The sequence below is a fragment of the Coffea arabica genome, chromosome 5c (assembly GCF_036785885.1).
Source record: "Coffea arabica cultivar ET-39 chromosome 5c, Coffea Arabica ET-39 HiFi, whole genome shotgun sequence".
NCBI lineage: Eukaryota > Viridiplantae > Streptophyta > Magnoliopsida > Gentianales > Rubiaceae > Coffea > Coffea arabica.
The window spans coordinates 22,138,657-22,154,899 of NC_092319.1; positions in this window are offsets into that span (position 1 = coordinate 22,138,657).

Consider the following 16,243-nt stretch of genomic DNA (forward strand, 5'->3'; position numbering starts at 1 on the left):
TTTGAGGTGAGCGGGCCCGGTAAAGGGGTGTTTGGTGGACGGAATTCGGTGATAAGAGGGGTATACGGACGCGTTGGTTCTATATACGTTGACGGAGAGTCAACCGGTTTGGATCAAGTACTGCGCTGGAAATTTGGCTCCTGAGAGCCACCAGTATCCTTCTGATTTGAATCATTGGTTCCTTTGCTTTACATCTGACATGGGTATCTGATTTGTTAAATGTGAAATGCCATGATTTTAATGCTATCTGTTTGGTACCTCATTGAGCGCAAGCTCACCCCTTTCCTTTCCTTTTGTTTTCCTTTCAGGAAAATAAGCCCTTTTGGTCTGGATTTGACAAATGGCTGTCAAATTGAGCTAGTTGAACATATCTTATGTATAGCTCATGAATTAAAACCCTAAGTGTACTTTTGGGGCGTTTTCTCTTTTGATTTGGCAAACCGTGTATATGTATTAACTTTTGAAAGCTTTTGTATGTCATTTTGATTTGTAAATGCTAAAGTTCATATGTGAATGTTTGTTAGCTATTTCGGTTGGGTTCTGACGGGTCGGTTACTATTCATGGCCGGCTCCGGATTTCATTTTATTTTATTTGGGTTATTTTACTATTATGATTTGTTTACGCGCGTTTGTAAGTTCCGGAATGAAGCAGATAGCTCTAATCTGATCCGTAGTCCTGGCGAGAGCTGGGCAGGCAGTCCGCTAACCCCTTTGGTTCGCCTTAGGGGAAAGTGGGGCTGTTACAAGAAACGTGTATAAGCTTGTTCTAATGGAGAGATCTTGCTTGGCATACTCGAGTAGTATCGCCTTAAATAAAAGACAGGCGGGCCCAGTGCAGGGGTATGTAATGGTGATCGGGGAACGAGTAAGTGAAGTTCTATGGATTATAACCTACCCAGTTGACGGAGTGTCAACTTTTGGAGGTTCTGAATCATGCAAGTGAAAAATAGCTCCTGAGAGCTCTTATATCCTTGAATTATTTCTGTTTACATTTTCTTGCCTGAATTGTTATTTACTTGAATATTACTGTTTTACTTGTTAAATGGGATTGTTACTTGAACAACGTGCTTGCATGTGTGTTTGTTGGCCTCACGAGTAATCGCTCACCCCGTAGATTTGTTTTCCTTAACAGGTGGATTGGAAGATTATGAAAAGCCAACTAGGTTATGTTTTGTATTGGGAATCTTGGTTGTACATTTTAGTCGACTTTTAATGGTTGTATTTTCAGACTAGATATATCTTTTGAAAACCTAATGTAAGATTCAGAAAATTGATGTACTTCGAACTTGTGGTGTAAGATTTGGATATTCAATTATGGAAGCAGCTTTTCTTTATTGACTTGTATTAATTGTTATGTATCATTAAGCTTGAATCGATTTGTCTTGAGTCTTGGTGAGAGCTGGGCAGGCGTCCCTCGGATACCCTTTGGTTCACCTTAAGGAGAAGTGGGGGCATCGTACTTTCAGCGGTACAAAATTCAAGGTTTGGTTCAACTCCTATAAATACCAGTAAATCTGCAAAGTTTCTTGAAAAACCTTGACTGTTATGGTTTTTGTATATGAGATAGCAGTGAGTTTGAACTGAAATTTGACTAACTTATGAGTTGAATTTCATGAAGATGTCTTCTAAAATCTATTAGTACTTTGAGTCTATTTTTTAATGGTATAAGATTTGTAATTTTTTGACCTACAAAACTCAACTTATACTTTTTCAAAGAATGTCACCAAAGCTGAGAATTTTGTCAAATGAATTGAGTGGAACTTGGAAAACTTTGACAAAACTTTTCTAAGTCTTAAACTTTAATTTGATGTGGCTTTTGGATGCTTTGGACTTAGTTTCCTTAGGGATACTAGAGTACACCTTGGTAGTGACATATGAGTTCAAATTTTGGCAAAAAAATGTTGTGTAAAGCAAGAGAAAAAGTAATGATTTCTTCTATCATGCTCTCTAGTTTCGTTGCCCAACTTTAGACTTGAGGTTGGTTGTTTTCTTCTAATAGTGGTACGTATATCTTATGTATATTTTGCTAAGCTTCATGAGCTATATATATGTAATTTTCCTTTTTTGATTTCTTGCACCTTTTGAATCAAAGCGCTTTCTTTTCATACTAATAACTTACTTGAACCATAGCCCTTGAATGCACTTGGACCTTCTTCGATTGGCTTTCAAATTTGTCTTTGAGTTTTGTGTTTTGAGAGGTCGAATTTAGATAGACATATGGCTCATGCTTAAGCCAAAAGTGAGCACCTTATTAACCTAAGTTTTGAATGATCGGACTATGACATCTTGTCTTTGTGATGCACCGGATTTTAGGATATTGTTTTCAAAGAGGATATTAAGATTTATTTTTTTTTAAAACCTTGTTTTGTTTTAAAAAACTAGAAACCTTAAATTTTAATAAAAAAACCTAGTTTTACTTGTGACTAAAAGATTGTTGTTTAAATGAGTTTATGTATGACAATGCATGCTTTATGACAAGTAATTATAATAGGTGGGTGGTTAGTAGGCTTGTGAGGTGTAATTGAGCTTGATGGATTGTTGGATTATATTAAGTTGGTGATCTAGGGAGTTGTAGAATCCCTCATGTTTTTCTTACAAATTTCCTTTTAGTTGGAATCCATTACGTTAGGATAGCTTTACTGCACATTCACTCCCTCTATAGCTGCAATCAATCATAGAATCAAGGGTTTTTCCTTTAGGTTCCTAGTTTGCGTACCTTAGGATTTTTGCGTATTTTGGCCGTGTAATCACTTGGTGAGACGTGGGTACTAAATTCGGTAGTTAAGAGTGAATTTTATATAAGAGAAAGTGTTTGAGTAGAAGTAATAATAATAAGTTAGTGAATTATAAGTTAAAACCCTAGTATGTGTAAAATAAGGAAAAACGGGTTGAACCGATATGTACCGTTCATTACCGATTGAATACACCACTTGACCACCACCTTATTACCTTGATCCTCTTGTTATTATTGCATAAATATCATCCCTTAATCAGCCAAGAGAGGGACGAAATTGTGGACCAAGAAAAGAGGGGAAAAAAAGAAAAATTTGAGCTTTGATCTTGAGGCGACACTTGGCAACCATTCAAGGGTTGTTTGACCAACCAATTTCCTTCATTTTTATCACCAAATTCACTTCCTTTCCTCTTCATTTTTGCATTTTCTAGCCGATCTTAAGGGAGAGAAAAATCAAGTGAGCAAACTCCAACTTTCACCTTGAATCATCTTCAGTTGAGAGAAATCACCCAATCCAAACCGATTAAACTTTCATTTTAGTACTTAGGAAGCTTTGTGTGGTAAAAGTTGTGGAAGAAAGGGGTGTGGTTCTCACCTACAAGCACTTTTTGAAAGGTGTCATGGCTGTCTTTCCTTTTTCTCTTCCTTAATCGTGTTTAAGTTTGGATAGCAACTCATATTCTTGGCTTATGATGGTTAATTAGTTAGTTTTGAATGATATGTTGAAATGTTTGGCTAGGGTTTGATATTTTCAGTTGTGATTAATGTTTTTATCTAGTATATGATATTGATGAGCTTGGATAGGGACTTGAGGTAGTGATTCAAGACATAAATGTGATTTTCAAGCATTGAATCATCAAATTCCAGAAATTGTAGGCCAATCTGTCGTGTTTTTGACCTGTATATTCGAGTATGATAGAGGCTAAATCAGGCTTAGGTCAAAACAAGAAAGTTGTAGGGAATGGAGTTATATAGCTTCCTGTAAATTTCAGCTCAATCAGAGTACTGTATCATGTGAAATGACAAAATTACCCCTCATTGCTAAATGCCCTAATTCGCAGGCAGTTTTGAGATATAACTTTTTGGCTTCATTTTTCACTTTGATCCGTATTAAATCAGCATTTGGTCAAAACATGAAAATTTTAGTTCTATGTTTTAGCTTTCCAACGCATCTAAAAATGCCTCAATCGGACTTTTGTAGCCTGAGTTATTGCCATTTGAATCCAGTGCTAACAACCAGACTGACAATGAAATTCTGGTTCTGTAATCTACAAATTTGACCTAGATAGACTATGAACTGGGTTAACTTGTCTTCATGAAAGTTGTAATCCTTTGTCTTAGCTTAGAAACGCTACCTAGTAGACCTAGATTCGATAAACACAGCTCCAGTTATGGTCGAAACCGTGAAGCCTATTTTCATACCATTTTCCGTCGCGTGCACCGTTTTCATTTCCGCGCGCGTGCACATGCGTTTCTTTACCATTTTTGCCGCTTTGGTCATTTTAGTCCTTATTTTCCATTGGGATGGTTGTTTGACTAATAGTTGAGTATAATCTTCTATTACAGGCAGTGACGACTCGGACGAAGTCGGTGGGCCCGTATAAATTGCCTTGATTTACGTGCTAGTTGTTTTGGGTGAGTAATTGGATTTGTTTATGTGATAAATTGTCAAAGTGCTTTGTATATGTTAAATGGGTACTTAGGCAAGGGTGTACTTTATCTCACTCGACCTAAGCCCATTCTCTGTTCTTGATTTGGTATGTGAGAATACATGCCTTGTGTTGAGTATTACCCCTTGTGCTGTGTGCTGTTGGGAGATTACGTGACTTGAGTATTTTGATGAGTACTTTGTTGAGAGATATCCTTTGTTGAGAGATTGGATATCTCAGGGCTTGGTTCCAGTCCGGTTCCAAGGGTAGACGGACTATTCGAGCCGGCCGGGGGTTGGTCAAAGTCAGTTATATGCTAACCTTGGGATTTTGTTCTTTGTTAAAGCAAACTGATTTTGCTTTTTGCTCGAGCTACTGTGTGTTATTGACTGGCTAGCAGGGGTTGACAAGGTGAACGGGGAAAGTAAATGGAGTGTACGGACTATGAGTATTTTGGTTGATAGAGTGTCAACAGGTGGTCAAGCTCGGGGAATTTAACTGGCTTTGAAGCCACTTGTATCCTACCATTGTGATGTTACATTTACGTTTGTGTTTATTGATGTGAAATATCTTGGTTTACATGTTTATTTGAATGTGATTTTACGTTTTGCCCCGATTATTCACTAAGCATATAGCTTACCCCATTCCATTTGTTTTTCTCAGCAGGGGTCGATGCGGGGAAAGATCGGGAAGGTGTATAGACTTTTGGTTTATAGAATAGTTAATTTTGACCTAGTACTTGTTATAAGTTGATTGCTAAGATGTATATATTTGTTTTGGTGGTTATAGTTAGTAGCTTCTCTAGGGTATACTTTATGGTACTTGTGAGAACTCGTAAATCCCTAGTAATTTTCCTAGGGTTTTTCCCATTTAAAGACATGTTTTCTGCATTTTCTGGCTTAGGAAAATTCTCCTGGTAAATTTTATGAGTAATTATAGTTTTTAGATGATTTTTCTAGTATTGGAGAGTTTTTGAAAAATTAAGAATATATATTGGACGTGGGACCCACTAGTGCAAAAAGTTCGGAAAAATTCGGCCAATAAGGTTAAGTTTCGGATACTGTGTAAAATTTATCGGGTGTTAAGAGATAAGTAGAGGGTGTGAAATGATTGATGTGAGAGGAAAAAGAAGGGATAGGAATGCATTAATGGTAGTGCCAAGTGTCACCATCTCATTGGATAGGACTTATGATTTACTATTCCATTTTTTTTGACTTTTGACCAAGAGGTTAAATATCTTAAAATTGCTCAAAAATTCACCATTTCTTACTCCTTGGTGGCCGGCCCTCTTAAGCTTAAGAAGGAAGAAAACTTCTTCAATTTTCAAGCTCCCAACTAGCTCAAATCATTCAAACCACTTGCCTAAATTAGTTTCTACTCCATATCATCCCTCCATTAGGTGCTAGTAAGTTGTTTGGTGAAGTTTTTAAGGAAGCCAAGGTGTTCTACAACTCCCTCTCTCTTGTTTACTTGGTAAGTGGTATATGAACTTCCTCCTACACTTAATGATGCTTAATTTGTGCCTAGTGGTGGCTAAAGTGATGATATTTGTGATTTATTTCTTGATTTGAGATGAATTGGTGAAGTTTTTATTTGTTTGAGGAATTTTCTGGTTTAATGTGATCATGGTGTTGTGGTTGTTTAGGATGGTTGATAATGAGGGGTTATGACTCTAGTGGATGTAAATGATTGATAATTGCAACCAATTTTGGGTTTGGATTGAAATGAGAAAAGTTAGGGTTTCATAACCCCCTTTTCTGTCCGGTTTTGGATCATATGGTTAGAGGCCGAATTGGCCTTTGCTTAAAACATGAAAGTTGTAGGTATTGATGTGCTAGAGGTGCCTGTAAAATTTCAGATGATTTGGAGTGGTGTAGAGTGAGATATGTCATTTTTACTGTTGCTGTTCTGGGTGATCAGAATGCGCGAACTGCGTCTGAAATGGGTAGTTTTGGCTGGGATTGGTTTGGGTTTTGTTGTTGGTGTCTTCTGATGAAATGTATCTTGATGTCCTAGCTATCATATGCCTTTGGAATTTCGGCATTTGGACCTGTATAGACTGAGTTGTACTGATTACAGCATAGTGTGATTTGGAAACCTGCAATTACGGTTCTGGTTTGGTATTCTGCATTTTTGACCTAGTTGTGCTAGGATTTGGACTGAGTGGCCTTCTACATTGTTGTAGCCCTGTCTTTTAGCTTCGATATCGTGGGTCTTACACCCTCATCCGATAAGCGTAGTGCATTTTGTACCATTACTGCATTAGGAGGCCAAAACTGTTTTTGTTGTTGGGTCAAATGAGTTACATTTCCTGATTTTCTGGTTTGCTATAATGCTTGTATATGCATATGAAACCCTATTGGGGTTGCGATTGGCATTGCTTTATGACTCGTTATTGAGTCCCATTGTATTTGTTTGCTTGTTCTAGGAGGTAACGGTGGTGCACGACGTTCGTTTAACGACGGTGCTTGAAACATCACTTTCTTGAGTGGTGAGTATACTACTCACTTAAATGTTACAATGCGGCTTTGTTATATGTGAATTTGATACCTTGAAGGCGTATTTGGCTATTGGAAGTGATTGAGGTGAGGGTGTACTTGACCGCCCTCACCCCCTTGTGATTCCATTCATGACTGTTTTCCGTTTTATTGAAATATTGCACTTGATATATGATATATTGAATTCCTGTCATGGAAGACTGATTTGGTGTCGTTTGGATGAATATCCAACGGCCTTATTATATCACTGAGCTCAACCCCGTTAGGTAGTCAGTTGAATCGAGCCGGCGAGGGCTTGGTCGTGAAAATTGACCTGCCACGGGGACTGTACTGGGGAACCTTGTAGTAATGAGACTCTTGGTTCCGGTATACTCGAGTATTACCAAAAGCTACTGATTGGAGTGCGGGCCCGGTTGGGGTATGTTGGGTGGAAGGAATGGAAGTAAAGTGATGTCTACGGTTTGGTACTTTTGTGACGACCCCACTTCTCCCAAGGGCGAACCCGAGGGTATCGGCGGGCCGCCTGCCTAGCTCGCTCCAGGACTCAAACCTTAAAGCGATAAAAACCAGAAAATCCAAAAGAGTACCTTACATACTATATACAAATCCCAAAAAGGTTATAATTACATTCTCCAAAAGTACCTGCTCAAACTATTACACCCTTATAATTACAACCAAAACTAAAAGGTAGACCCTAAGGAGGGTCCTTATACAAACCACCACAATAAAAACAAACATCCTAATTGTCCAACTATGACAAACCAATACTAGTGTAAGTGCCCATAAGTCCCCGCGTCGGCCCCTGCTAAGGAAAACAAAAGGAACGGGGTAAGCTATATGCTTAGTAAGTAAACAGGGGCAAAAGTGTAAATGTCACGTAACCACAGTTACTCAATAAGAGTAAAGCAAAAGCAGAAAAGTGACATCACATAATAAGGATACAGGTGGCTCCAAAGCCAAGTCGTTGCCATGCGTGACCTCCTGTCGACACTCTGTCGACCATACATAAGGTCCGTAGAACTCCACTTGTACACCCACCGAACACCTTATCACCCTCACTGGCCAGTCACCTCACAAACTTGCCCAGGCGAATGAAATCACAAACTTGAGCTTGAGTCACAAGCTCGGGTCACAAAATTGGTTCACATACTCAGCGAACCGGGTTCACAAACTTGGTGACCTCAAACCAAGTTGGACTGACTTCGACCAAGCCCTAACCGGCTCGAATAGTCCATCTAGGTATTGAGTTCAACCTCAAACTCACAAAATTCACAAAATTATTCAAAAGTCACCCTGAGCCACCAGCTCAAGGGTTTTAGTTCCAAAATTGCTCATATACATAAGCCATATACAAATATGTGTGCAAATTAGGGTTTAGAGCGAGTGCGATAAAGTACACCCTCGTCTAAGTACCCTCTTCATACATATCGAAACACATAAGCAACTAACATACAAAAGCGGCCTGAATACTTACTCCAAATACAAAAGTAGTACAAAAGCGGAAATCACTTCGTTGGTTGGCTAGTAGTGGGCCCCACCGGCTCCGCCTAGTTCACAACCGTCTGAAATCGAAGATTGTGTCACAATATATCACAAACAGCTACTCACACACGTAAAACAAGCAAAACGGCAAAATTGGCACGCGCAAGTGCGAAAACGGCAAAAAGGGGCACACGCGCACGCGCGGAACTGCAAATGGGACGGCCAAATCGGCCATCTTAAACCGTTTTGGTCGAAAGTTAGGCTAGGAGTGTCGGATCAAGGTGAGCGAGAAACCGTTTCGAAGCTAAGAGGAAGGGCTACAATTCTCATGAAGACATCTCAACCCAGATCTCAATAGGTATAGGTCAAAAAGGCACGAAATAGTGCCAGCTGTTTCATGGCAAGTTACCAAGCATGCCCTGTTTGCAAGGCCGTAACTCACGGCTCAGAAATCGAAATCAAGAAATTCCAAAGGCGTTAGAAATCTGAGACATAAGCCTAAAACTTTGATGTTTTGGCCAAGACCTGAATCCACTCAGAACAGAACGAAAATCGAGTGTCAACGTACCCGTCAGAACTGTCCAAATACAAGGCAGTTCTGACGAGTGTTATTGTTTTGATCATAACAGGAGCTACGGAACTCGGTTTTCGACGTACTTTATACCGTTTCGAAGCTGAGACCAAGATCTAAATTTATTATGAAGGAGTCGACACCCAGATCGTATGGAATCAGAACGGAAAAATGCACGGCAGAAACTGAAATGCAAAACGTACACAAACGGACATCTAAAACAGGTCTGAGGGTTTTGTCTATAACTCGGAATACATTAATCCGTTTGACCTGTAATTTTACAGGTAGATTCAGCACTTAAAAGGATACAACGTTGAAGAAGGCCACTTAACCCAGTTTCGAGTGTAACTAGGTCAAAACTGTAAGATACTAAACCAGAATCGTAAAACAGGTGAACAAACCGCAACCTGGTGCAAACAGCATAACTCAGCCTACTTAAGTCCAAATTCAGAAATTTCAAAGGCATACGAAAGCTTAGAAACAGGGCTACATTTCATCAGAAGACTAGAACAACCAATTCTGAAGTAATCCTATCCAAAATCACCAATTACAAGTGCAGTTCTTACATTCGGACAAAACCAGAACAGCAAGGGTATTTTCGGCTTTTCTCACTCTACGCTACTCCGATTGACCTGAAATTTTACAGGCACCTATAAAATGTCATTTCCTACAACTTTCATGTTTTAAGCCAAGGCCAATTCGGCCTCTATCTAGGACCAAAATATTCGGACAGAATGAAGAACCAAGAAACCCCAATTTTCCAGATTTCATTCAAAACAGAAATCACTTGAAATCTTCCACTTTTTCCACCATCTAGCATCATTACATACCATTTCCAACCATCATATATAGCCACACAATCATGCTTATATTAAAACAGGAAAAATCCCAATAAATATAAAACTTCACTAAATCATCCACAAATCAAGATATAAACCATAATTTTTCATCTCTTAACACCACTAAGCATGAATTAAGCTTCATTAGGTGAAGGAGAGAGTTCATTCATTACTCACCTAGTAAAACAAGAGAGAGGGAGTTGCTTGTCACCTTAGCTTCCACAAACACTTCACCAATCAACTTACTAATACCAAATGAAGAGGTTTTATGGAAGGAATTCAAGATTAACCGGTTAGTTTATGAGATTGAGCAAGATTAGGACAAGGAATTGAGAGAGATTTTTCTTTCTTCCTTTGGAGAGAATTTCGGCCAAGAGAGAGAAAAGAATGAGGAAGATTAAGCTTCATTTGTCTTATAAGAAGGTTGGAAAAAATAAGAATTAATTCTAGCCACAAGTTTGGTTAACACTTGGTTGAATCACAACCACACAATTTTCTCTCTCTTGTTGCATTTTGAACCACTAATTTTCGGCCAATAAGAAGCTAAGAGGGGGGAAAGATATTTTGCTCTATTAGTGGTAAACTTGCATGGCAAGTAAGTGGTGGTCAATTGGTGCGTTCAATCGGTAATGCGCGGGACCCGCCGGTTCGCGCCGTTTTTTCTTAAAACACACGTACTAGGGTTTTTACTTCCTATTCACTAATCTTATCTTATTGCTCCTAATTACATATTATTTCTCACTTAAAAGTCACTTTTAATCACCAAATTTGATCCTTTTTCCGTACCAAAATTTCATCCGGCGAAAATCACAAAAACCCTAATTTTGCTCCAATGCTGAAACCGAAGAGTGAAACCCTACTTTCTAGGCTCACTTGCACTTATTATGGAATAATTGGATAGTAGGGCTTTAAATCTTAATCCCTACATAGGGTTTTCGAAATACTCCTAAAACCAAACGTTACCGCCCAGCTAATGAATATATCAACGTAGAACGGACTGGGGCCTCACAACTTTTAACATTGACGGAGGGTCAATGAGGTTGGATCAAGAATATAAGCGAGGAAATGGGCTCTTGAGAGCCGTCCGTATCCTTCTACCATTTTGTTTCATTTCTTAATTGTGTACTTTAATTGAAAGGACTTGCTATATGCTCTTTGTTGCTTATGTGGTAGTAACTCACTGAGCTTTAGCTCACTCCGTTCCATTTGTTTTCCTTAAAGGAAAATGACTATTTTGGGAAAGGTTGTGCTAGTTGGTTGTCAAGTTGAGCATGTAAATGTATTGTGAATAGCTCCTTGAGGGTGAAAACCCTAAGTGTTTTGTTCCAACCAATGGTTGGTTGTAATTGACTATTTGCACATGTATGGACTAGTTGGATATTATGGTATGCCGTTTGGCTTGTAAACGTTGAATTTCAATGTATGTATATGTTGGATTGATGTATGGTTGAACTCCGGATTCTGACGTGTCCGGCATTGTTCATCCTCGGCGTTTTCCATTTTTTTTCTATTTTATTTTATTTTGTGATTTTGACTTGTTTGCGCACGTGGGTATGTTCCGGAACGTATTAGATCGACGTAAACTAACCCGTTAGTCCTGGCGAGAGCTGGGCAGGCAGTCCGCTAACTTCTTTGGTTCGCCTTAGAGGAAGGTGGGGCAGTCACAAGTGGTATCAGAGCCTAGGTTTGAACTATCCTGGGTGTTATAGGATTGCTTGATTTGAGGATTTGTTGTTTATGGCCTGTAAGCTAATATTTATGGTTAATTGTTCTTGTGGTGTAGGATGGCCGGACAGGGTGACCCTAGTGCTAGTCTTTCGGGAGTGAGACCTCGCAGAGCACTCCCCGTGATCCCATATCAGATACGGCCAGGAGGGGCCGTTATTCGTTGGAGCCCGTCTGACCATCTCCGACGGTGCGCGTGTAAAGAGAAGTATGCCTATCCGAACGCACTAGTATTGGCGGTGGCGAAGGAGCGTAAGGAGCTAGTGGATGATAATACTAAGTTGGAAGCTGTGGTTGCTACGTTGGAAGCTGAGGTGACTCGGGTTAGGGCAACCAACAAGAAGCAGGCAGCACGTATCAAGGAACTAGAATATGACGTGCTCGAGGTCGAGGACAGAGTTGATGATCTATGCGACCAACTGAGGAAGGCACGAGAGTGCGAGCTCAAGCGAGCTCGCAAAGTCAGGGGTCGCGCTGAGGCGATCCTTAATCTGTGTGACGATGGTCTTGAGGAGTCTAGCGATGAGGCTTCGTATGCGGGGGCTGAGGCGGGGGAGGAGTTTACCCCGTCGCCTGGATCCCAGACCCCGGCAACTGACTAGGCCTTGACTTCTAGGCTTCTTTTGGGATAGTTGGTGGTTTTGTATGTATATAGGGATAGGGATAGCGCCTTAGCTAACCGTTTTGGATGTAGGGTTAGCTACGTGTAAATCTCTTTTAATAGGCCAATCCTCGGGGGGATCGTTTATGTTAGTACGTGCCTTGGCCGTACTTGACTTGACTGATTGTATATATGTATGTGGCTTGTATATATCTATGTTTGTGTTCATGTTTGGAATGTACAAATATGTGTTATTATGAAAGTTTAAGTGTTACTTACATGCCTTGTTATTACTTTGGTTTAGTATTCTTGCCTAGACCAAGTAGAACTTATGGAAGGTACACGAAGTGGTCGGGGGCGTGGGCGCGGATCTAGACAACCCACACCGGTTACGGGTACAGGAGAAACCTCTACTGGACCCAATCCTGAACCACAAGTAGACCCGAATGTGCAAATAGCTGCTGCTATGCAGCAAATGACAAACTTACTAGCACAAGTAGTGCAACAACAGGGCCAGAACCCAAACCCTAACCCCGGGAACCCTGGTAACCACATCGAGAGCGAAGATAGAGCTCTTGAACGCTTTCAAAAGTTTTCCCCACCAAAGTTTGTTGGGGGACCCGACCCTGACGTTGCTGAGAAATGGCTTGAAAAGATGGTTGACATATTCGCGGCCTTACACTACCCTGATGAACGACAGGTGACTTTTGCCGTATTTCAACTTGAGGGGGCAGCCCGTTCCTGGTGGAACGTAATTAGACAGAAATGGGAAAGGGAGCAGACACCCAGGACTTGGGTGAACTTAATTAGAGAGTTTAATGGGAAGTTTTTCCCTCCTCTAGTCCAGGAGAGGAAGGAGGACATTCCGAAAACTGCTTTCAACTCAAGATACGGGCATTACAAGTTCGCCGTTATGCCCTTTGGACTGACCAATGCTCCCGCCGCCTTTATGGACCTAATGCATAGGGTTTTTAAACCCTATCTGGACCGATTTGTCGTTGTGTTCATTGACGACATTTTGGTCTACTCTAAGACACGTGAGGAGCATGAGGAGCATTTGAGAGTGGTGTTGCAGACATTAAGGGAACATCAGCTGTATGCCAAGTTTAGTAAATATGAGTTCTGGTTGGAGAAAGTAGCATTTCTAGGGCACGTAATCTCCCACGAAGGCATTTCGGTGGACCCGGCGAAGGTAGAGGCCGTGACAAATTGGAAGAGGCCAGAAAACCCCACGGAAATTCGTAGCTTTCTAGGGCTAGCTGCGTACTATCGAAGGTTCATTAAAGATTTCTCCAAATTAGCCGGACCTTTAACTAACCTGACGAAGAAGCATGGTCGATTTATCTGGAACGCCCGATGCGAAACAAGTTTTCAGGAACTAAAGAGAAGATTGACCATGGCTCCAGTACTATCTTTGCCAAATGGAGTGGATGGGTTTGCAGTGTATGCCGACGCGTCGCGAGAAGGATTGGGGTGCGTGTTGATGCAGAACCGGAATGTGATTTCTTTCGCTTCTAGGAAATTGAAGTTTCACGAGCAGAACTATCCGACTCACGATCTAGAACTAGCCGCAGTTGTCTTTGCACTGAAAAAGTGGAGGCATTACCTATATGGGGTGACCTTCGAAGTGTATTCGGATCACAAAAGTCTTAGGTACCTTTTCTCCCAGAAGGAATTGAACATGAGGCAACGAAGGTGGATGGAATTCCTAGAAGATTACGATTGCACAATCAATTACCATCCGGGAAAGGCAAATGTAGTAGCAGATGCTTTGAGTCGTAAGGTGCAAGTAGCAGGGTTGATGATTAAGGAGTGGGATTTATTAGAATCCGTGTGTGAGTGGAGACCCTGTCTTGGGAGCCATAAGGTGATATTTGGCAATGTTAGGGTGACCTCCGCTCTACTGGAACGCATAAAAGGGACGCAAGGCGAATATTTGATGGTACGGAAGTGGGGAGAGAAAGTGGAAAAGGGAGAAACAACGGACTTCAATATGAGTCCTGAGGGCATTTTGAAGTATCGAAACCGAATAGTGGTACCAAAGGATGAGTCGTTGAAAGCAAAGATTCTGGAGGAAGCTCATCGGTCTAAGTATACAATCCATCCGGGCAGCAGCAAGATGTATCAGGACCTGAAAGGAACCTATTGGTGGGACAATATGAAAAGGGAAATCGCTCAGTATGTGCAGAAATGTCTCATTTGCCAACAGGTGAAAGCAGAGCATCAAAAACCATCGGGTTTGTTACAACCCTTGGAGATACCAGAGTGGAAGTGGGAAAACATCACAATGGACTTCGTTTCCGGTTTACCGAGGACGCAAAGAGGATACGATGCCGTTTGGGTGATCGTTGATCGATTAACCAAGTCGGCCCATTTCTTGCCGGTGAACATGAAGTATTCAATGGACAAGTTGGCCCGACTGTACATGGACGAGATAGTAAGACTACACGGTGTTCCTGTGAGCATCGTCTCCGATCGGGATCCATGGTTTGTATCTCGGTTTTGGCAGAAGTTTCAAGAAACCCTGGGGACGAAACTCAATTTGAGCACGATCTATCATCCTCAGACGGATGGCCAGTCAGAACGGACAATTCAAACTCTCGAGGACATGCTACGAACGTGCATTCTGGACTTTGGAGGCAACTGGGGTCAGCACATGACCTTAGTAGAGTTTGCGCACAACAACAGCTTCCATTCGTCGATTCAAATGGCCCCGTATGAAGCCCTCTACGGACACAAGTGCCGGTCGCCGATTTACTGGGATGAAGTTGGCGAAAAGAAAGCACTAGACCCAGCAACTATTCCATGGATGGAAGAGGCCCAAGAGAAAGTCAAGTTGATACGGCAACGAATCCAAACAGCTCAAAGCCGACAAAAGAGCTACGCGCATAATCGAAGAAAAGACTTGGAGTTTGAAGTTGGAGACCACGTATTTCTTAAGATCACACCCTTACGAAATATCACAGCGGGCAAAGGAAAGAAACTTCAACCGCGGTACGTCGGACCCTACAAGATCCTTCAGAGGGTAGGAGCGGTTGCGTATCGATTGGAACTGCCATCCAGTCTCTCCCGAATCCACGATGTGTTTCACGTCTCAATGCTAAAGAAGTACCATCCCGACCCATCCCATGTCTTACAACCGGAGGAGATCGAAGTAGACGAATCGCTTGCCTATGAAGAGAAACCGGTCCAAGTGCTTGACCGGAAAGTCAAAGAGCTTAGAACCAAGCAGATTCCGTTAGTAAAAGTGCTATGGAGAAACCATGGGGTAGAGGAAGCTACCTGGGAAGTGGAAGAAGAAATGCGAAAGAAGTATCCAAACCTTTTCGGGAATTAAGGTGAGAAATTTTGAGGACGAAATTCTTTTAAGTGGGAGAGAGTGTGAGAACCCGTAAATCCCTAGTAATTTTCCTAGGGTTTTTCCCATTTAAAGACATGTTTTCTGCATTTTCTGGCTTAGGAAAATTCTCCTGGTAAATTTTATGAGTAATTATAGTTTTTAGATGATTTTTCTAGTATTGGAGAGTTTTTGAAAAATTAAGAATATATATTGGACGTGGGACCCACTAGTGCAAAAAGTTCGGAAAAATTCGGCCAATAAGGTTAAGTTTCGGATACTGTGTAAAATTTATCGGGTGTTAAGAGATAAGTAGAGGGTGTGAAATGATTGATGTGAGAGGAAAAAGAAGGGATAGGAATGCATTAATGGTAGTGCCAAGTGTCACCATCTCATTGGATAGGACTTATGATTTACTATTCCATTTTTTTTTGACTTTTGACCAAGAGGTTAAATATCTTAAAATTGCTCAAAAATTCACCATTTCTTACTCCTTGGTGACCGGCCCTCTTAAGCTTAAGAAGGAAGAAAACTTCTTCAATTTTTAAGCTCCCAACTAGCTCAAATCATTCAAACCACTTGCTTAAATTAGTTTCTACTCCATATCATCCCTCCATTAGGTGCTAGTAAGTTGTTTGGTGAAGTTTTTAAGGAAGCCAAGGTGTTCTACAACTCCCTCTCTCTTGTTTACTGGGTAAGTGGTATATGAACTTCCTCCTACACTTAATGATGCTTAATTTGTGCCTAGTGGTGGCTAAAGTGATGATATTTGTGATTTATTTCTTGATTTGAGATGAATTGGTGAAG